Source organism: Podarcis liolepis, assembly GCF_965112155.1.
Source record: "Podarcis liolepis genome assembly, chromosome: 16".
Taxonomy (NCBI): Eukaryota; Metazoa; Chordata; class Lepidosauria; order Squamata; family Lacertidae; genus Podarcis; species Podarcis liolepis.
The window spans coordinates 34,475,573-34,498,849 of record NC_139567.1 but is presented as its reverse complement, the minus strand read 5'-3'; the positions used below and the strand labels follow the sequence as shown (position 1 = coordinate 34,498,849).

The 23,277-nt window shown below is 44.7% G+C and overlaps 2 protein-coding genes and 2 long non-coding RNA genes across 8 annotated transcripts in view; 2 read left to right on the top strand and 2 right to left on the bottom strand.

Moving 5' to 3' along the window:
- GTF2IRD1 (GTF2I repeat domain containing 1) overlaps positions 1-23,277 on the bottom strand; it is a 1,520,245-nt gene that overhangs the window by 915,169 nt on the left and 581,799 nt on the right. The window lies entirely within an intron of this gene.
- AUTS2 (activator of transcription and developmental regulator AUTS2) overlaps positions 1-23,277 on the bottom strand; it is a 658,278-nt gene that overhangs the window by 584,310 nt on the left and 50,691 nt on the right. The gene's annotated exons all lie outside the window — the stretch shown is intronic.
- LOC310695619 lies at positions 568-3,720 on the top strand. Its single transcript, XR_014520186.1, has 2 exons — positions 568-679; positions 3,482-3,720. It is a non-coding gene; the product is annotated as an uncharacterized lncRNA (long non-coding RNA).
- On the top strand, positions 9,817-19,814 carry LOC310695920. Its single transcript, XR_014520353.1, has 3 exons — positions 9,817-10,282; positions 17,280-17,331; positions 19,745-19,814. It is a non-coding gene; the product is annotated as an uncharacterized lncRNA (long non-coding RNA).

Sequence of the window (23,277 nt, the reverse complement as noted above, 5' to 3'; positions counted from 1 at the left end):
TGGCAGGAGGGACAGAGGAGGAGGAATGGGTGCCATTTTCTCATTTGCCTCAAGAGGCAGCCCAACTTGGGTGGGCCCTGGCAGAGGGCGAGGTGTAAAACGGAGAATCCTGGAGGACAACACTGAGCAGAAACTTTCCAAACCACAATATTTTATTGCAGCTCCCACTTGTAAGAGGATGCTATTTAAGATCTCCCCAATTATAAGTTTGCATAGAGAAGCAGCACATTATCTGCTGCTAATTCAATTTTTAATAAGCCTTTCCAAGGACAAATCTTAGTGGCTCACAGAAGAGACTTTATAATTAATATAATGTTCAGGGGTTTCCCCCCCCTCTCTCTCTCCATGGCAATTAGCTATTATACAGGTCAGCGTTTTAAAAAGTGTTCGTCGCAGGAACCAGTTCACACTCATTAAGTGGCAGAAAGAGCTTAATCACATCCAGTGCACAAGCCAAAACACACAGGCCAAAATATTCAGCGCAAATTGTTGCACAGAAAATATTGCTTTAAGTGAAATCTAGGTTCTCATATTCTATGAAAATATTTAGGAACACAAAGGAGAAAGAGAATGGCTGGTGAACCAGAGATGTTTGTGGCTGCGGTAGGGATACATCCCAGTGAAATTCTAGCAATCTGAAACAGACAAAAAAAAGCTCAAATGGTTGTATCCAATTAAGGTGAGTAGATCCACCAAAGTTTGCACCAGTCAAACCCATTGCCTGCAATGGATCTACACTGAGTAGGGCTACCCTTGGCTACACCACCTTATATGTAGGCCACATTCACAACATACATTTAAAGCATTATGATATCTGATTTGATCCCAGAATGCCCTGGTTTTCCTTAGGATGTCCCTATCTTCATCTGGGAAGTGTTGGACGGTATGGAGTTATGCGATCCCCTGAGCCAGGGAGATAAGGGAGATACCACCTTTAGAAGACATCTGAAGGCTGTATAGGGAAGGTTTTTAAAAATGTTTTATATATGTTGGAAGCCGCCCAGAGTGGCTGGGGCAACCCACTCAGATGAGCAGGGTATAAAGAATAGAACAGAACAGAACAGAACAGAATAGAATAGAATAGAATAGAATAGAATAGAATAGAATAGAATAGAATGTCCCTATTTTCATTGGAGAAATAAATGTTGGAAGGTATAGGAATTTGCATTGAATTCTGCAGAACCGACATCCTGGTAAGCATGTAGGAGACAGGATTGCAATAGACAAGATAGGAGTACATGCACACTGGATTTTGCATGCTTAAGGTATAAAGGAATATGTGCCCTGGTGTCAGCATTCAGGGACATCAGAGGTAGGGTAGAAATATGAGGGGGGAGGTGTGTGTGCCTCGCTGCCTGTGGCACAGGCTGGATCAGACATATCATCTATTCCAGCTCAGTGTCATTCTAATCTAAGACAGTTTTATATCAAACCTGCTTGTCAGTTGAAAAACAGCAAGGGCTCCTGCTATGAAAAGGCAAGGGGAGGAATGTGAATGACACTGTACTAAGAGCAGACGGCGATAGCAGCTGCATGCAGCATTATAATGGCTGAGCAAAAGCACAAAGGCATTAAACCTCTTGAGCGACAATGCAACTATTTTTACTCTGCACATCCCTTAATGGAGAATCTGGAATGGGTAGGGAGCTATTGTTAGAAGTGCAGCAGAAGAGATCATTCAGTTTGCAACTTAGGGGTTAATTCTTTCACCAAGGGAGGAGGGAGTGCAGCTTAGCAACCAGGCTGAGTGGCATGATCTCTGGTGATGTAGCATGTTGGCTGTTTAGTTTGGAGGCAGCATTTCCTTTGGGTGTTTGGCTGAATGTCTCCCCACGCTGTGCATGGCCTGAACAAAAAAGGGCAAAAGCTCTCTGCTTTCTTTCTCTGCACATTATACAGTGGTACCTTGGTTCTCAAACTTTATCGGTTCCGCAAGTCCAATCCAAAATCAAAGCGTTCCAAAACCAAGACGCACTTTCCCATAGAGAGTAATGCAAAATGGATTAATCCATTCCAGACTTTTAAAAACAACCCCTAAAACAGTGATTTAACATGAATTTTACTATCTAACAAGACCATTGACCCATAAAATGAAAGCAATAAACAATGTACTGCAGTCACACAATCAATCGATCAGTAGCTGAACTGGGTTCCACACAGTCACAAAAACAAAACAAAAGCCACAAAAACAAAAATGCAAAATAAATAGCAAAAACAGACAGACCTCAGCATAACACTCAAAGCAGAAATGTGGCACTCAATACAGAAGCATAACACTCAAAACAGAGCACTTTTGGCTTCCAAATATAGTTCACAAACTGGAACACTTACTTCCATGTTTGCAGTGTTTGGGTTCCAAGTCGTTTGAGTACCAAGGCGTTTGAGAACCAGGGTACCACTGTATACTATTTTTGTTCAAGTTGTGCAATAAAGTGATCGGGATTCTTCTCTCTTGGCTGGTATTTAAGAGACTTTACTAACGGCTATAGTTGCAAGGTTACCCAAAGGGTCATCTAGGTCAACCCCACTGCAAAGCAGAAATCACAGCTAAAGAATCCCTGGCAGATGGCCACCCAAACTCTGCTTGAAAACCTCCAAGAGTTTCATGGACAGTCTGTTCCACTATCGAACAACTCTTATTGTCAGGAAGTTCATCCTAATGTTTAATTGAAATCTCCTTTCTTGTAACTTGAATCCATTGATTCAGGTCCTCCTCTCTGGAGCAGGAGAGAACAAGCTTGCTCCATCTTCTGTGTGATAGCCCTTTAGATATTTGAAGTTGGCCATCATATCTCCTCTCAATCTCCTCTTTTCCATACCCAAACTCCCTCCCAAACATACCCAACTCCCTCAACTGTTCCTCATCAGGATAGGTTTCCAGACCCTTGGTCATCTTGTTCGCTGTCCTCTTCACACCTTCCAGCTTGCAAACACCCTTCTTCAACACTGGTGGCCCAGAACTGGACACAGCATTACAGATGGGGTCTGACCAAGGCAGAATACAATGGGACTATTACTTCCCTTGATCTGGACACTATACTTCTGTTGATATGATGTGTCTGCTGCCCGGGGCTTCTTCAGGAGGAGGAGTTGGGGTATATATAAATTGAATGGATGGCTGAATAACAATTGCTGCATTACAAAGTAAACTATGAGACTCTGTATATTTTTGTGAACCGTTTTGAGCTCCCCCCAAAAAAATAAATAAATTATGAAATAAATATAATTAAAAGGTCACCCAGTGAATTTCATGGCTGAGTGTAGATTTGAACTCTGGTCTCCCAGGTCCAAGTCCAACACTCTAAATCATGGCACCACACTGGCTATCAAACTGGTGTATGTTTACCACCAAGTTTAAAACGTCAGGAATTAAAGCTTCTTATTATTTGCCGTGGTCCAACATATTCTCTCTCTCTCTCTCTCTCTCTCTCTCACACACACACACACACACACAGAGAGAGAGAGAGAGAGAGAGAGAGAGCCTGTCCCTTTCCATCCCACCCAGAGGCATCTGCTATGCAAGCTGCTTAGCTCTCATTCAGTGCGTGCCCTGCGGACCACAGGAGGGCAAACAGCTGAAATCCAATCAAGCAACTCTCTTTGGGACGAAGCACATGATGCGCCTGCCTGCCAGACTCTGGTTTTAATGGACATGGCAAAAGAAAGAAAATAAGCTTATGCACAGATTCAGCAAATAATGCTTTGTTAGCAAAACGTGAAGCTGTCAGGTCTGTTTTGCATTAGCCAGCCTTGGGGGAAAATGAAACACGGAGGTGGGGAGAGGGGGAAAGAGAGGGCGGGAGGAAGGAATTATTTTTGACAAGCCCTTGCCTTGCCCTCCATCAAATGCTCAATATTTGCTGCTAATTGTTATACAGAAACCACCTGCAATTTAAGAGCACCAGGGACTTTCTGCATCACCATCTCCCTGTGTGGCAGGGCTCTGTTTTGCCTCAATTATTGCAAAGACAGGCAGAAATCCCACAGGCACAGCTTTGCAAGTCACAGAACGCAGATGCCACAGGGAGCTTTTCCTGATGCATTTCCATCCATTTGTTACATTCAAATGCCCCGACCATCCTTACTGATCTGGAGCTAGTCCTGGATTTCCAGCTTCTTGTCCCCATCAGTTTAATCTTCTGGGTGCCTGTTGCAGTGGGTGCCATCGAGCGTGAATGGACCTGGCACAGATATTTATGGGTGCCCGGCCTCTTCACTGGGAATTTTGTGGGTGCTCGGGCACCCAGGGTCCCAGGGAGCTGGCACCTATGCACATCATTTGTCAATATTTATGTTTCTAGCCAGGCTGAAGCTGGCTTAAGAAGGAACCACATCAAACAGCAGTATTTGTCAAGAAACAAAGGTTCCGTATTAGGAAAGACCGATCATATCTGTTTCTATTCCATACCACCTTCATATGTGCTCACTTGCAGGCCCATCCTATCCCCCTCTTTTTTTTTTTTCTTCTTTTTTTTTGCAGATTAAAACAACGCACAATTCTGTTTAAATCACCTTCTTTGCCCAGTCTTCCCCCTAAATATGTATTTTCATATGCTTTCCATTATATTTCCCCCTAAAATACACATTTTTAAAAATGCATTACTGGGTACATTTTAAGAGCAAACCCTGAAACTGCATCATGGAATTTGGAGAAATAAGTAATTTGATCAATTAGATTGCAATCCTTATGTGAACCTGGGACAATCAAATTTGTCCTGCACATTTTAAAATGCAGACCAAGCACGTTTGTCCTCCTTCCCTAATGTGAAAAGAATCAGAACTTACAGGGTTAACAGTTCTGAGTGACGTCTCACGTTTCTGCTTTCAGAAACAGAGATATGTGACTCTTTTTCAAGAAAGTTCCCAGGAACTGGTGTTCAGAGGGATAGCTCAGTCAGCAGAGCTTGGAACTCAGTCTCAGCATGGGACTCTTAATCACTGGCTGGTTTCACTGCCCCTGTTTCACCCTGCCCCAACCTGCAGCCCTGTCTCCTGCCCAGCCCTGATGGGTCCATTTCCTCTGATACAGTAGAGAATCAGGGCTGCTTGTCCCAGTTTTGTTTGGCACTCCATCCTTTTTGCATGGTTCTTATCTACTTGCAGCTAGAGAGGCCTACAATGCTCAGAGATATTCCACTTTGGTGTAGGAAGACATTGCAAGTTCAGGAAGCTTATTTGCAAAAGCAGAAAAGGTGGTGATGATGATGATTTTGCACCTGTGTAAGATTTTCTGAACAGTTATTTCACACACTTCAATCAATCCCATTAAAAGATTTGCTAATTCAGAGCCTGTTGGGCCAAACTTAATTCTTATTCTGTGCTGAAACGGTGACTGGCTTGCCGTTTTCACATATTGTTGCTCAGTGACTCATCCTTCCGCTTGTGCTTTACAGATCCGCATAAATCCATGTGTGCGTCAATAAAACACCATGTGGAAAATAAGTCTTGATGAAATTATATAAATGATGAGTCAGCTGTGCGATGCAGCAAGTGAGAAGACGGAACTGCATTTCCAGCTTGCATCAACAGAAGTACGGTGGGCAGATCATGAGTAAGAATGGCCACAGGAGGCGACGATGTCCACCAACTTGGATGCACTGAAAAGAGGATTACAGCGGTACCTCGGATTAAGAACTTAATTCATTCCGGAGGTCTGTTCTTAACCTGAAACAGTTCTTAACCTGAGGCCCGCTTTTGCTAATGGGGCCTCCTGCTGCCGCTGTGCCACTGGCGCGCAATTTCCATTCTTATCCTGGGGCAAAGTTCTTAACCTGGAGCAACCACTTTCTGGTTAGCGTAGTTTGTAACCCAAACAATCTGTAACCCAAGGTACCACTGTAGACAAATTCATGGAGGATAAACTTATCAATGTCTGCTAACCCTGATGGCTACTCTCTACCTCCACTGTGACAATACACTTCTGAATACCATGAATAACAAATGGGAAAATGGCATACCCTCCAACATTTCTCTGATGAAAATAGGGATATCCTATTTCTCCATAATAACAATAATTTTATTATTGTTCAGACTTTGCCCATCTGAGTGGATTGTCCCAACCACCCTGGGCAGCTTCCAACATATATAAAAACATAATAAATCATTAAACATTAAAACTATACAGGACTGCCTTCAGATGTCTTCTAAAGGTTGTATAGTTATTTACCTCCTTGGCTCGGGGGGGGGGGGTGTCAGATAACTCCATACCCTCCAACATTTCTTGAATGAAAATGGGGACATCCTAAGGAAAAGTGGGACATTCTAAAATCAAATCAGAAACCAGGACAGCTTCTGTAAATCTGGTGTTTCCCTGAAAAATAGAGACACCTGGAGAGTTTGAAATGGCTGTTGCACTCAGGTGACACTTGCATGCTTCCCATAAGTTGGCCACAGTGAGAACAGGATGCTGAACTCGATTCAGAATTAAAAGATCCACAGGGGCAGCAGATCTGGCCTCCAAGTAATGCATCACCTGTGGCTGCTGCTGCAGCAACAGTGACAGCCGCAGGGCACTTTTTGGAGACGGGATCTGCCGCTCCCTTGGCAAAACTCCCCCCTCCCAGTGCCACCTCTACAGTAGTCTTTAGGGGAATAGGAGGTGCTGCTGGTCACCTCCAAGCCTTGTTCCCTACATAGATCTTTATCCTGCCCTCCTTGATCCTGATGTAGATCTTCACTCAGCCCTTCTTCTGTGGTGGGGGTGGTACCATCTTGCAGCTTGCCAAAATGCTTTGGGCTGGCCCTTGGAGCAGAGCATCTATTTTGCATGAAAAGGGCCTCAGGTCCAATTCTTGACTTCTCCAGGGAGGGCCGACAATGTCCCTTGCCTGAAACACTGGAAAGCATCTATGAATCAGTGTTGAGCTACAATGATTGGAAATAATAATAATAATAATAATAATAATAATAATAATAATAATAATAATTCATTTATACCCCACCCATCTGCCTAGGTTACCCCAGCCACTCTGGGCAGCTCCCAACAGAAAATTAAAAACACAGTAAAACGTCAAACATTAAAAACTTCCCTAAACAGGGCTGCCTTCAAATGTCTTTGACATTTGTCAGGTAGTTGCTTATTTCTTTGACATCTGATGGGAGGGCATTCCACAGGGCGGGTGCCACTATTGAGAAGGCTCTCTACATGGTTCACTGTAACCTCACTTCGCCTCAGTTTCTGGGCTGAATGATGGGTGTGGAGACGCTCCTTCAGGTATACTGGGCCAAGGCCATTTAGGGCTTTAAAGATCAGCACCAACACTTTAAATTATGCTCGGAAACGTACTGGGAGCCAATGTAGGTCTTTCAAGACCGGTGTTATATGGTCTCGGCAGCCACTTCCAGTCACCAGTCTAGCTGCCGCATTCTGGATTAGTTGTAGTTTCTGGGTCACCTTCAAGGGTAGCCCCACATAGAGCACATTGCAGTAGTCCAAGCAGGAGATAACTAGAGCACATCCCCTCATGTGTTTAGCATACACTCAATGTGCACACCTGAAAAGGACTTACATTTGTGGGGTCTCTCAGGAAACTCCCAACTGGCCCCCCACCTACATCGGTGTCCCCACCTCACTGGTAAGGCTTAACTGGAGACAGTTGCAGCACTGGGGAGCCTTGGGTGTGCCCATTAGCTAAAGGAGGCTCTCACTTTTCCCCATAGCTGGCTCTGGCTGAAGCTGGCTTAAGCCCCAGCCTGCAATAAGCTGTATGTTCCCTCAAGACATTTTGAGCTGCTCTGCTTGAGTTCTGCAGAGCCCAGCCAGGAGCAGTGGAAGCTACTGTTTGGGTGTATCCTTCGAAAGATAAAGATCGTTAAATTGCTTTGACATCCCACTGATGAAATAGTGCTGCATAAGGGCTTAGCGTCGTTATTCATAGGGATAATGGCGTTTTATCATCTCAAGGAAAGTGGTTTAAATTCCTGAAGGGAATCGGAAAGCTCCAGCTGTAGCCTGGAAGTATTTATTAAGAGACTAGACTCTCTTTTTCCCCTCCCTTCTGAAATATATCTGTATATACATTCCTATACAGTATACATAAAGTTGCCGTCTCACAGTCCTTATTGGAAGACCCTACTTCACAATCCTGTAGACTTGGAGGAAGTCAGAACGCAACCCCCAGGGGAGGGTTTGCAGTGCCTCATCTGAATCCTGAATCAACATGAAGAAATGGAGTTGGGAAGCTGAAAAGCAAGCTTGGTAGTTTCATGGGGTGGGAAGGGAAAGCTTTAGGGCAGTGGGTGGTGATACTGCCCCCTAGGGGCACTAGACTGATCCAGGGGGTGGTAATAGCCTTGGGTGCAATGGGGGGGGGGGGGCTGAATAAAAATAAGGGAGCAGTGGAACCATAAGGAAAGAGAAGAAAATTTCAAAGAACCGTTTGGACATGTTTCATCTGTTGTGTAATGATGCTTAACACTAGTTAAGGAGCTATTTTGGGATGGCGAAACACCTCCCCTGACCCAGTAGTCATGCTGGAGGCAAGGGGTATTCTTGAGATTGGGTGAACCCTTTTCTGGCTTCACCCAGGCCCAGGAAATGGATTGCAGCTTGCCTGCCTATTTGGCCAATGGCAGGTGGGCTGCAACGCCAGCCCTGTCCCTGGGGTGGATCGGACAGAGCAGGCAGGTTTTAATAAATAATTATATAATTTCAAGCTTCCCGATGTCTTATTTACAACAACCTTTCTTTACTATATTGTAGGACATAGGTGGAAATATAGATACATAAAAAAGAACACAAATTTATCACTGCGTCTTTGTTCACTTAAAGGAGGTCAATTTCCATGGGGGCATTGGGCTTTTTTTTTCCTGAAAGGGGGGCGGTAGGTCAAATAAGTTGGGGAAACTCTGCTCTAGGGGTTGATCTAGAGGGAGAACAGCAAGGAGGCTGGCATGCAAGACAAGCAGAGGCACAGCCCCTAGGAGATGATAGATAGATTAGATAGATAGATAGATGATAGATAGATAGATAGATAGATAGATAGATAGATAGATAGATAGATCCAGAAACTATAAGCATTAGTCCCACAAGATCAACATTAACCTGCATTGAGTTTTACCACAATCCAGGCTGGCAGTTATGGGCTCCAGCTGGACCCAAGACATTTTGTTGCCTGAGGCAAAGACCACACGACACGTCCTTCCAGGTACAGTAGCCAGCCAGCTTTTCCTTACAACACCAGTTATGGGACAACATCCTCCACCCCAAACTTGAGACTAGTGGAGCAATGACCCATCAGTCTCGGCCTTTCCTCAGCCAGTAAGCACCTGCCTGCCTTCTGAAGAATGACCAGTCCAGCAGGTGGCGCTGGCTGTCAGCATCTCACCAGGGAGGAGGATGAGGTCAAAACTAGGATGAGTTGACTCTGCCTGTCACAGGCTCTGGCGCCACCTACTGGTGGGCTCCCCGCCTTCTACCCCACCAGTACTCAATGGGCGCCAACCGCCACTGCCATCAGGAAACCTCAGAATAAAGAGCTGCAATATTCAAAAGCGGCATGACTTTATTAGCCAAACAGACACACGCTGCAACAGCAAGCAGGTCATGATCTCAAAGTGCAATTAAGGCCAGGGAACATTCATCTTCCATGTACAGTTAAAATAAATATAGCAGCTCTTTGTTGCATCCTTCTCTGCATAAACTTGCAGTGCTCTAGAGGCATCTCCTCCCCCAGTACAAACTAGGTTAATTATTTCCAAAGAGCATGTCTAAAGGGTCGAAGTAGACACTGTGCTTGTGGTGTATTCTGCCCTGGAGTGATCCGTTTATTTTTAAACAAATAGCTGGCATGTGGTGGATGTAGCTGGGTTAGGACCATAGCAGAGTGGGGTGAAGGTGGGGGACTTCTAACTTTTCGCTCCTGCTTTGCTGCTGTTTGGAATTACCCCCTACTCCACTCCTGCTATTCTTAACGCGAGAAGAGCTCTCTCTCCTCAACAGATACTTCAAGTGCATATCATTAATCTCCAAGAAGCAAGGGTTTCCCACCTGCCTTGCCTGGGACACTTGGAACGAGGACCTGATCCCTGCCATGTATTGCTGCAGGGGAGAAACCATGGGAGCCAACAAAGGCAGGCTGCGGAAAACTGGAAGAGAAACTCTTGCGGGAGAGTTGAGCTTGCATGCAATACACTGCGTTTCTGTGGAGCATCAACGGCTTGAGCATAAGGAAGGAGGCTATTCCAATCTGCTCAGTTCTGAACTGTGATGGAGCTTGAAAGAGGACTAAGCATCTTTAACTCCCCGGATGAGTGATGGGGAAATGGCTAAGACGAGAGCCAGGTGAGAGCAGGGAGACAAGCCTACCATACAATGTATGCAAGCTAATTGTAGTGTGCTCCTGAGGCACATTGTTTAGGAAGAGTGACCCCCTTCCCCACCACCACCCGTATAACTTTGAATGCTACCATTTTGTTTCCTTATTGATCTTCATTGCCTCTCTTGTTTAGATTTAAGTTGTTAAATTAGGTTGGCTTACTTCTATTCAGCCTGTAACATTGAGGCCAAAGGGGTCCCAAACAGGAGTGCCAACTCTAGGGGGCTGAGGTGTCTTCACCCCTTGAATATTAGAGGGGGGCCTTGTGTGCATCACGCATGTATCATGCTCGTGACACCACAGCAGTATCAGTGGCTGGCTCCTCCAGAGTTCTCAGTCTCCTCTAGATGCCCCCTCAATCTTGAGGGCAACCTGTTGTCGCTGGTCCCAACCAATGGAAAAGGTAGAACCTTTATTTATTCAATGTAATATAATGTAATAGTTTAATTTATATCCCACCTTTCCTCCAAGGAGCTCAAGATGGTGTACATACTTCTTCTTCTTCTACCCATTAAAGTCAATTAAAGATCCAATTGAATGGAGAACCTCTGCTTCTTAATGGCGGTGTAGGGGGGTTTCCGCCAGGCAAAGTGCTTTTGCATTCAGCGCCACCCTGCCTCCCACATTCCATGCCAGAGTGAGAGCCAGGTACTGAGACAAACTGGAGTAAATCCCATTCACCCTGTCCCTGGGGGAAATTTGCAAGGATGATTTACCCTCTGTCATCCTTGTTTTTCATTCGCCAACGATCCCCTGCTGTTGTGGGGGCTGCCTCCATTAAGGCAGGTGGGACTGGAAGCCTAACCATGGACTGCTCTGACCTGACCCTGCCTCTCGCCTGACCCTTGCTATGACTTCTGCTAGCTCAAACCCTAACCTTGGACTGCTTTGACTTTGCCTCCACATGACCCTTTGTTGGGAACTCTGCTTGCTTGGACTCTGACGTTGGGCCAGCCCTAGATACTGCTTTGGTTGTTGCCCCATTGAAGTCAGCGCTGGCAAGCAGTGGCGTAGCAAGGTCAGGTGGGACCTGGTGCGAAAAATTTCTTGTCACACACCCCACATTGAAATCTAGTTGGACATCCAAGAGACTGTGATCTACTCACAGTATAAAAAGACTGGCTGTGATCTACTCATTGTCATTGCCAGGAGTTGTTGATCTTTTGGGAGGTTGCAGGGTTTGGGTCCTGAGCTGAGAGAGCTTCTGCTTCTCTCCTTCCCTCCATCCTCTGTTTGTTTGCTCACCTGCCTCCTTCCTGTCCTCTCCCTGCCTGCCTAAATGCCTCCTCCAGCAGCCTGGGACCACAGGGCTGTCAAAACAAAGCAGCAAAACGCGACGCAACTACTGGTAGGTGGGAGTCACGGGCAGGCTGCAGGCCGAATGTCACCCCTCCTTGGGGATGACACCCGGGGCAGACCGCCCCCATCTTGCTCCGCCCCTGCTGGCAAGTCCTCTGTGAGAGCCCCAGTATGAACAGGGCAGTCTACAGCCAAGGTCTTCCCCATCACTTGCTTCCTGGTCTTCTTAACTGGAGATGCCCTCTGCTTTGTCACTGAGCTGTGGGCCATCCCCTCTGATGGCACCTGGAACTGCTTAATTGCCTCGTTCCATCCTTTTGTCGGAAATCTCTGATCTATCTGAAGAGCCATGGGATGTTGCGGGTTAGGTTTTCACATCGCTGCGCTGTGCCTGGAGCTTTCAATAAAAAGAATGGAAGCCTTCCAAGCTCCAAGGGAGCGTTCCATCTGCAGAACATTTTTATTACTCCAGCAGCCACAGAAGAAATTAGATCCATTAAAGATTGCTGGTTCGCTCAGGAACTGGAGGGCCAGCCTTGTGTTAGGTTGGGGAAGGGTTATCTGAACCACCATAAATCACCTAGTGGGGGAACTGGCACAGTGGTGATTGGAGCTCAGCTGCGAGGGGGAGGGCAGGAAGTCCCCGTTCATTTGCAAAATGAGTAAGGGTGGTTGTCTTTCCATTTGAAGGACTGTAAGAGGGCAGCTGCCCCATTTCAATGAGCACTGAGGATGCATCTCTTTAGCCTGGAGTATGATACAAGAGTTGTATATATTTCAGGGCCTCCCCTGTTTCCTGTGACTGTAATGAGTTCTGAGCCATTTTTAATATTGAATTGTAAAACACTGTAAAACCCACCCTGGGACCTTATGGCAAAGAAATCAAATAGATGGTAAGAAATCAAATAAGGATAAAGACGACAACTTCCTTACTGCATACCCTCCGACATTTCTCCGATGAAATAGGGACATTTTATTGTACATCGGGAAGCTTCTCACGCATTTAATCTCGCCATACACATAGACGTCTTATACACATAGACACCTGTCACCTTGAGCCAATTGCAACCTCACCGCCAAACCTACCACACAGGATTGTTGTGAAGGAAAATTGTGCGAGGGAAGGGATATTGTACAACACCTTCCACAGATAAATGGAATGAAATAAAATTCTAGCTGTGAGCCGCCTTGAGTCCCTGTCAGGGAAAAAGTTGGAGTAAAACAACAACAACGGAAACTATGAGAATAATCAAGAACATTGTTGTTGTTGTTTAGTCGTTTAGTCGTGTCCGACTCTTCGTGACCCCATGGACCAGAGCACGCCAGGCACTCCTGTCTTCCACTGCCTCCCGCAGTTTGGTCAAACTCATGCTGGTAGCTTCGAGAACACTGTCCAACCATCTCGTCCTCCGTCGTCCCCTTCTCCTTGTGCCCTCCATCTTTCCCAACATCAGGGTCTTTCCCAGTCTTCTCTTCTCATGAGGTGGCCAAAGTACTGTAGCCTCAGCTTCATGATCTGTCCTTCCAGTGAGCACTCAGGGCTGATTTCCTTCAGAATGGATAAGTTTGATCTTCTTGCAGTCCATGGGACTCTCAAGAGTCTCCTCCAGCACCATAATTCAAAAGCATCAATTTTTCGGCGATCAGCCTTATTTATGGTCCAGCTCTCACTTCCATACATCACTACTGGGAATCAGGAACATACAAGAGAGTACATCCTATTGAACTCAGTGGGACTTAGTTCAGAGTAAAAATGCTTCGAAGTCCAGTGTAAGGCTGCACAGTCTTCAGCCAGTCATCTGAGAGTAAGCTCCATTGAATACAGTGGGACTTTCTTCTCGGTAGACAGTGTAAGGCTCCATTTACAATAATGGAATAAACACTCCCTGCATTTCATATATATATATATATATATATATATATATATATATATATATATATGGCTAGCTGCTGAAGCATTGCAATTAAAGAATTTAAAGTGGATCTGTGACCTTTTCCTTCAACATTATAGGAAGGGCTTTGTATGCCATCATCACCATTTCCTTCATTCCAGGATCAAATCAGACACTGAGATAGCTTCTGTTATTCCAGGACTGTCCCTGGAAGACAGGGATACTTGGAGGGTAAATTGCTGTCTTGTCTCAACAGCAAATTCCGTCGCGTTCATTCCAACCTCCTCTTTCCTGCTGAATGTAGCAAGAAACCCACACAAAGGACATCGTCTGTAACGATCGGATGCGTTCGCAACAATTTCCTTCTTACTGCGTACACTTGACTGCTACAATTAATGAATATCTGCTCAGAGTTTCCAGAATGGCAACATGCCATACAGAGAAAGAAAACAGTGTTACTGCTTGTATATATGTGTGTAACGGTGGGAGATTGTGGGGCTGGAGGAAACAACTTATAAAAATCAATAAAAGCTTTTATGGGGTAATTTCAGTGATCACATTACACAAAGCTGGAGACAGACATCAAGTAAAAAAAAAAAGTTTTATGGATTCCTCCCCATTATGGATTGATTACTAGTGCATTTCACCACCATGATTTCCTTCTAAAATCGATACTCTTTTGAGTTTCCCATGGCACGATAACCTAGAAAAAGTGTTCAGGTTCAGGGCCTGCTTTGGGGGTTTTTCCAGCCCCCTCCCCCCCCCCCAAATATTCCTTCTCACTGTAGAGTGCAAGCAGACAAGCCTAGCTGATATTACAATACCTCCACTCATTCCTCGCAAAACAAGGGCTATGAAACAATGGCTCCAACTACAGAGACAAAGCATGGCCATCCAGTAGCCTTATCTTCCTTCATGAATTTGCCCGATCCTCTTTCTTTTTTTTCTTTTTTTAAGATATTTATTAAGTTTTCACAAATTATAAAATCAAACACAATACAAACGAACACACACAACAACAAACAAATATAATTTCGAATCCTTATTCTCTTAAAACTTACTTCATCGACCTCCTCATACCTCCCCTTTCTGCATTCCAATTTCAAATATTTAGTTCCGCAAATCCTCACCCTTAATTTAATCTAATTTTAATCCTTTCTTTTCCTTTAACCTAATCTTTACAGCTGTAATCCCTTCTGTAGGCGCAACAGTTTAACACTCATTAATTTTACAATGTCTCTTAAGATAGATCTTAAATTTCTTCCAGTCTTCTTCCGCCATCTCTTTCCCCTGGTCTCGGATTCTGCCAGTCATTTCAGCCAGTCCCATGTAGTCTATCACCTTCATCTGCCATTCTTCCAGGGTGGGTAGATCTTGTGTCTTCCAATACTTTGCCCGATCCTCTTTCAAAGCCATCCATGTTGGGGGCCATCACTGCTTCTTGAGGGAGTCCCTGAATTAACTATGTGCTGTGTGAGGAGGTGCTTTCTTTTATGTGTCCTGAATCTTCCAAAAGGATAAGTCACGCTGCAGACAGGAGACAAGCCCTCAGTAATGGGTATAGTTGAGGGGAAAGAAGCAGACTTGGATCCTTGGTGTGGGGATTACCGGGAGATCCAGTTAAAAGGATCGAGTAAAACAGGGACTAGATCTTTACCAGGATTGACTTGCGGGTCAACTTTGGACCAACACAACAATCCCTTGACATCAACAGGATGGACAATTTATGGAAGAGTGGAAGCCTTTTTTTGAATTTGAGAAAAATATCATAACCAAATGAAATCGAGGGCAGGATTTGAAATCTGAGCAACAGGAAGAAAATACAGTCATACGTTAGTTGCCGAACACTTCAGCTCCCTAACAATTGGAAAAAAAGTGAGTGTTCCGTTTTTTGAACGATTTTCGGAAGCTGAATGTCCGGTGTGGCTTCCGCAACTTCCGATTGGCTGCAGGAAGCTCCTGTAGCCAATCGGAAGCTGTGCCTTGGTTTTCGAACGGTTCTGGGAGTCGAATGTGTCAGATGAAATGTGTGATATTATGCAGTATATGAAAGGGACAGGTGTAAAAGCAGCATGGACCGGAAGGTGGGAAGTCAAATTATAAGAGAAATGTCTAACAAATTTGAAATTAATTGGTTAAAGTTATGAAAATGTAATAAAAATCTTAAATAGATAATAATAATAATAAAACAATCACTTCGTTTTGACAGGGTGTCCCATGCAAACATCATCCTGAATCGGGAAAAGGGTTGCATGGAATCCAAACTGAGCAGGATTATTGCTGATTTGGCTGCATGTGTCTGTTCTCTGCAGGAAACGGGGAGATACAGCCAGCACAGGATGTAACCTCACCATACTGCCCATCAGGTGACATTCCAAATGATGTCAGCTGACGATTGGGACAGGAGTGGCTTGGGAAACGACCTCACGGGCTAAAAACTGGATCTGCTGGAGGGTCAGGATTAGTCCATGGGCTGGAAGTTCCTCATCCATGAAGTAGAAAGTACGGAAGGTCTTTCTCTTCTGGAGAGCTGCTGTTGGTCAGATTATACAATGCCGGGCTAGATAGACAAATACTCTGACCTTGCATAAGGCAGGTTACTGTGTGCCTTACCCAGGAATGCAGAATCTGAGGATTTCCTGTTGTTGTTGTTGTTGTTGTTGTTGTTGTTGTTGTTGTTGTCGTCGTCGTCGTCACCCACCATCCCTGATCACTGCCTATGCTGAATGGGGAGTCTCCAACAACCTCGGGAAGTGGAAACACAGGATCCTCATCCCTATGGAATATGTTGACTTCCTATGTTTCTGAAAACTGACATTTCCTAAGAGTGATTCTAATTTTTGCAAGTAAAAATAACGGGCGGCGTATGTCCCTGCTCTTTCAGCTAAAGGGACCTCTTGATGAAGAGGTCGCAACTGCCTCTGGATTCTGCTGCTTTAAAATAAATATAAATCCAGCAATGCTATAGCAAACAGTTATCTACCAGCCCTTTCTACACGACGAGGAGTACCACATATTCCTAGGCCAGCACTACAACTACAACAACAACAAATTCCCCTTACCTATTTTGGTATTCTCCCTTGCTACTCACAGAGCTGCACACACCACTTCTCTTTTGATTAGGCAGATCAAACAATTTATTTCCTAAAAATGAATACGTACAAGACTGGAAAAACCATTTCAGTATACCGTGGTAGAAGCTATGAGATTCCTCCCGCCCTGCACCCCGCTGCTGAACCCAGTCGAGGCTGAAATATTGTTTACTGTAGTTGAAAATTAAGTTCCTAACTTGCGAGGCGTAACTGGGGTGCTGAGCAGAAAATGGGGATAAGATCACAAACCTTGCTGAAACAAACGGCATGCCCACCATCCTTTCCCTGTGTGGAAAGGTACAGCAGTAAGAATGGAAGTTTCTCGAGCCGGGAAGTTTCTAAACTAGGATGTGGTGCTACAGGAATGCCAAGGCTGCAGGCTCCAAAATGGTGGTGGGGTGGAAGGCTACACCATCCTGGTTTTCACAGTGGCCCACCAGATGCTTATGGGAACAGCATAAGCGGGATGTGCACTCAATAAGCAGTCTCCAGCCCATGAGTCACAGAAACTGATACTGGAGATTGCTTCTGGCGCTGGAGGCAAAAACAAGGGAACATAAGAACAACCTGCTGGATCAGGCCAGAGGACCATCAGGTCCAATATCACGTTCTTACAGTAGTCAGTCAGGTGACCATGGGAAGCCCACAAGCAACAGTACTCTCCCTTCCTGCATTTTCAGGTATTCAGAAACCTACTTCATGCAACACATGGAGATGGAACATAGCCACAAGGTTAGTAGCTGTTGATAGCCATAGCTGCTGTGAATTTGTCCAATTTTCTTTTAAAGCTATTCAAGTCGGTGGCCATCCCTGCCTCCTGTGGAAGTGAGTGCCCCACAGTTTATCTTTGCACAACACAAAGAAGGGCTTTCTTTCTTTTTTCCTTTCCAGAATCTTCCAGCATTCAGTTCAATTCAATGTGCAGATATAAGAAACATCCCAAGTCTGGACTCCTCAAGGCTGCCGCATCCTAATTACCCGCCCTTCCCCACAGCAGTTAGCAGCCCCTCCTCTTATTAGGCGGCTTATGGGATCAACCAATCCCTTTTGGAATGCTCTGTGACATCACAGCAGTTAAGCCAATGGCTGAGGAGCTCAGAACTGTCACTTTATAGCATTCTCTCCTTCTCAAAACTGGCTGCTCAAGGAGAAAAACAGCAACTTTAGGGCTGTCAAATGATCCACACAGAAGGCCAGACAAGAACACAGTTCTAATAGTTCTCCTTGCATGATTTAAAAACACAACAAAATCCCTTACAGGGCTGAATCTTTTCGCTTCCAGACATTGTGTGTCTCCCCCTCTCTCCTGCATCTTGATGAGTAACCAGACCTGTAATCCAAAGTAGTGCAACCCACTCCCTGATCAACCATCACAGTTACAACTGGATCCCATTAGGCCAGAAAGGAGGAGACTATAACTCCTTGCTTGTTAATTGCCTTTTTGCAAAGTCTATCCTGCTTTTGCAACTGGACTTCCTTAAACTGACTCTTCTAGCTCCTATAATCTTTTGAGTCATCTCTGTCTTGATGAATGCAGAAGCAGACATCTGAAGCACCACATCGTGCTTGACCTTCCCAAGTAATAATCCCACTATCTTTCCGTTTCCCACAGTGAACATTATATATATATATATATACATATATATATATATATATATATATATATATATATATATATATGTTACAGAAACATTAAATATTTACTTTGATTGTTATTCTCTTTCATTAGTGACTGAGGGCTCCAAAATGCTGAAAGGGAGCGGCATGTGAATGCATCACTGTCTTGGGAATATGGCTGCGTTTGCAAAAGGCAAAAGGGAAACTACATAAGCTCTGCTCCCTGTAGGGCTCAGCCAAACGTCTGGTTCGCTCGCAGTTTACAAATGGTTTCCCTGATTAATCATTCACAGAAAACGACAGCGGTAAACAGCAACCGAGTCCAAGTGTCAGCCACAATCGGCACAGCCCGGCCCTACCGTTAGGCGAAGGGAGGCAACCAGGTGGCTAAGGATGGAAGATTCATCTTCATTTGCATTTGCTTTTGCTTTTGCTTTTTAAAATGCATTGGTGTTCTCGTTTTGTAATTTCCTGTTGCAGATTGCCCTGCAATCTTCAGGTGCAAATTTAATAAGTGAATAAATGTAATAATAAATGAATAAATAACTAAATAAGCAAACAAAAATAACAGTGGAAGCTTCCAAACAGGGCCGGCCCACTCATGAGGCAAGGTCAGGAGGTTGCCTTAAGGCAGCCTTTCTCAACCTGTGGGTCCCCAGATGTTGTTGAACTACAACTCCCATCACCCCTAGCTAGCAATGCCAGAGCTCAGGGATGATGGGAGTTGTAGTCCAACAACATCTGGAGACCCACAGCTTGAGAACCGCTGCCTTAAGGCAATAGATTCTGGATAGCTTGAAAAGGCTGCAGATCTGCCTCCTGCTCCTGCCAGCTTCTTTTGCTGTGCGCTCACCGCTTCCACTGGGTAGTGGCTGTTAGTATTTCATGCAGCCGATGCTGCAAATGTGACTGGTGTGAATCACATGCCTGTCTGAGAAGACTGTGGGAATGGAAGACAGCCTTATCTCTCTTCCGCTGTATGTAGTGGTACCTCGGGTTAAGTACTTAATTCGTTACGGAGGTCCGTTCTTAACCTGAAAATGTTCTTAACCTGAAGCACCACTTTAGCTAATGGGGCCTCCCGCTGCTGCCGTGCGATTTCTGTTCTCATCCTGAAGCAAAGATACTATTTCTGGGTTAGCGGAGTCTGTAACCTGAAGCGTATGTAACCCATGGTACCACTGTACTTTGTAATGTACTTTCACTTTTGGTTGTTCTCTCAGAGGGAAAGAGAATGGTTGCCATTATGCTGTACCTAGCAGGGGGACAGTCAACCAAACATATAGAGGAGAAATTCTGTCATATAGCTACACAGCCAGTCACAGCATGTGCAGCCTCAATGAGGACCATGCCACTCTGACACACGCAATGATCTTGGCTGCTGCACTTCCAACACCAACAACATCTGGAAGGCCACAGGTCCCTCTGCATTAGAGTTAATGGATCAATCTTTGAGCATTAGCAGCAGAGGTTGTTTATATATCCAAGTTGTCAGTGGGTTAAGCTGAAAGCCTGTTTTTATTTTTAGGATTGACTGCTAGTCATGTTGAATCTCCCTCCTGACAGTCCAGCACTGTCCCCCATGCTGAGGAGGGAGAAACTGACTATAGGGTGAGTTCACAGGGGTAGGAGGAGACTTTCTGCCCCCTCAATATGCTCACAAGCCTACACACAAAATGAGCGCCATCTTTTCCTGCTGAGGAGTGTGGGTTTTGTAGCTTCTCCCGCCTACCAGCTGCCAAGTATTTCTCCTCAACGTGAGATGGAAGCTTCTAGTTAATGGGAAGTAGGAACAGTCTATCTTATCCCTAGTGAAAATTAGGAGAACATTGGGTGGGAATGGTGGTTTTTGTCCATTGGTTCTGGTAGGGAAGAAGCCAGGGAGACAGACAGTGGGGGGAGCCAAAGTCAATGTTAGACTGTAAGATAAAGCCAACTAATTCTACAGCAGTAATAAATTCATCCTAATAAACAAACTTCAGTTGTTGGGAGGTTCGCCCATTTGCTTCCTTACCTCTTTATTTCCTTCCCAAAAATCAATATCAGGTGTGTGTGTGTGTGTGTGTGTGTATTGAGGACACTTGAAAAGCTCAAGAAAAGCAAAAACAACAACACAACCCAGCTTATGAAATCTCTCCGGAAAAGTCCTTTAGGGCTTGTCCCCTAAATTGTAATACTTTAGTGCAGGCATAGGCAAAATCCGGCCCGCCAGATGTTTGGGACTACAATTCCCATCATCCCTAGCTAACAGGATCAGTGGTCAGGGATGATGGGAATTGTAGTCCCAAACATCTGGAGGGCCTGAGTTTGCCTATGCCTGCTTTAGTGGTCAGCTTCTCAGAAACCCACCCCTTGCCATACCACGCTTCTGAAGAGAGGCCCCCGCCAAACCTTTCCAGAATCTAGGGAGCAAAATCATTTGTGTGTGTGAATTTTACAATATTTGGTTTGACTTTGATGATCACATAGCAAAGCTGCCAACAGAAAAGCAGTGCAGTGCGCATTTATATAAGGAACGAATTCCGCTTCTTGTTCTCTCCACCATTCAGATACCCATGATGTGGCACATCGTGAGTCGATATTCTTTTGGTGAAGTTACAGATGATAATCCCAATTATTTGCTTATTTTAGAAGAAGAAGAGTTTGGATTTGATATCCCGCCTTTCACTCCCTTTAAGGAGTCTCAAAGCGGCTAACATTCTCCTTTCCCTTCCTCCCCCACAACAAACACTCTGTGAGGTGAGTGGGGCTGAGAGACTTCAAAGAAGTGTGACTGGCCCAAGGTCACCCAGCAGCTGCATGTGGAGGAGCGGAGACCCGAACCTGGTTCCCCAGATAAGGAGACTACCGCTCTTAACCACTACACCACACTGGCTCTTTGTTATGATAAATAGTAAAATAAGCAAATAATTGGGATTATCATCTGTATGCATCCCCTAATGCATGTATTAGGGGAAATGGTCTTGGAAATTTTGTCATCACATTTGTTTTTTTAACTCAGTAAAGTTTGCCGGGGGGGGTGCAACAGCAAATCTCTCAGGAAAAATGCACACCTCTGTGATAAATTTTAAGGAGCCCCTCCCCACAAATAGATGTTTATGTACTTTCTTTCGTCTCATCTGTCAGCTGACATCTTCAATGACAAGTCGGTGTCAAGAGAGAGAGAGAGAGAGAGAGCATGTGACGGATAGCTAGTTCAGCCTTGCTATTGACTCCTGGCAGCTCTTGCATTTTGCAGTTCTTCATTTGGAGACATATCGCTGCATTTCAAAGAACGCTGTTGACTGTCGGATTCATCCCTGACCACGGAGCAGGTGCCCTCAGAATAAACCCCACAGAGAAAAATAGGAGGCTGCGTGTGGAGAATGCTTCAGTTGCGTGTTTCCCCCGTCATATGAGAGGCTTTCAACAACAGAAAAAAACACCAAAACAAAAAGCAAAGGACCCACTCAGGCAAAGGGAAGCAGAGATAAGAGGGAGCTTTTGTAAGGCTGGCTGTGCAGATAGCATGAACCAGACAACAGATCTAAGTGACTTCCGTGACAATGCCCAACGTTATTAAACGCAGAGAACAGCTCTCGCTCAGTTTTGCTGGCCTTTGACAATGAATTTGAATCAAAGGAGGGAACTTCCCAGGGCTCGGGGAAAACCTCAGGTGCAGAATGGGGGCTCTCTCTCTTACCCTCGGTGCTCTCCCCAGGACACACCCTTCCAGGAGGGTCTACTGAAGTGGTCCTCAAACTTTCAGGATAAAAATTTGCTCGTGCCACACCAATGTTTTTATTGGTAAGAAACACATTGGAAAACAAAAATACACTGGAAAACAGAAGAGCACAACTACTTTACACATACCCTCCAACATTTCTCCAATGAAAATAGGGAGGTCCCATTCCATAATGATAATTTTACTATTTATACCCCACACATCTTACTGGGTTGCCCCAGCCACTCTGGGCAGCTTCTAACATATATTAAAACATAATAAAACATTAAACATTAAAAAAACCACTTCCCTGCACAGGATTGCCTTCAGACAGATCAGGGGGTAGATAACTTTATACCCACCAACATTTCTCCAAGTGAGGGATTCCGGGATCAAATCAGAAACCGGGATGGCTTCTCTAAATCAGGGACGTCCTTGGAAAATAGGGATAGTTGGAGGGTCTGCTTTGCAATGTGATACTGGGACATCCAAAAAGTATAGAATAAAGCAGCTACAGAAGAACACGAATCATTCCCAAAATATAATTATAAACAAGCCTCTTATGTACCTTAAATATGGATACAAACTCTATGAGAAGTGTGAGCTTGCTTTTGCCAGGTAATCTCATTTATCTAACTGGAGACAAACAAACTCTCATCTCCTAATCAACACAAAAATGCTTTTGACTCTTCTGAACTTTCATATTTGTCAGAGTTGAAAACCCCTGTTCACAACACTGTCATGGGTGCTGAATCAGAGAATCTCCAGCCAAGATGACTTCTGAAGTACCTTCCAACTCTATGATACTAGGAGCCAGGAGAAAACACACATTTCTACCCCACTTAGCATTCACACTTTGAGGCATGCAAACACGGGTTTTCAGGTTTACTCTGCAACTGACAGAATCACCATCTCAATCCAAAAGGACAAAACCAACCAGAAGCTAAATGTTTCCTTCAGTTTCTCTCTTGCCCCTTCATCAAGACATTACTTGTATATCTCCCCCAATCATTTTGAGCCTCTCCAGACCATCTGTTGTTAATTTTCTAGCTCTATTCAGTTACATTCCTGGCTACATTTTTAAGCAATGAGGCCAATTACACACAAGGCAGGTTTTGGCTGTAAAACTTTAATGCATTTAAAGTATATAGATGAAAAAATAAAAAACCACCACCAATAGCTATTTTGTGCAGTTGACCTGTTTAAGATGCACAATTCAACAATGCTAAACAAAGGTATCAAGGCTTTCCCCAACCTTAGCCTCACTGCAAGTAGCAGGAAAAGGACAAAAGAAGACTTCGTTGACTCTACCCATCATTGACTCCAGCTGCATATTGGACCCCTGCCTTCTGCCCTAC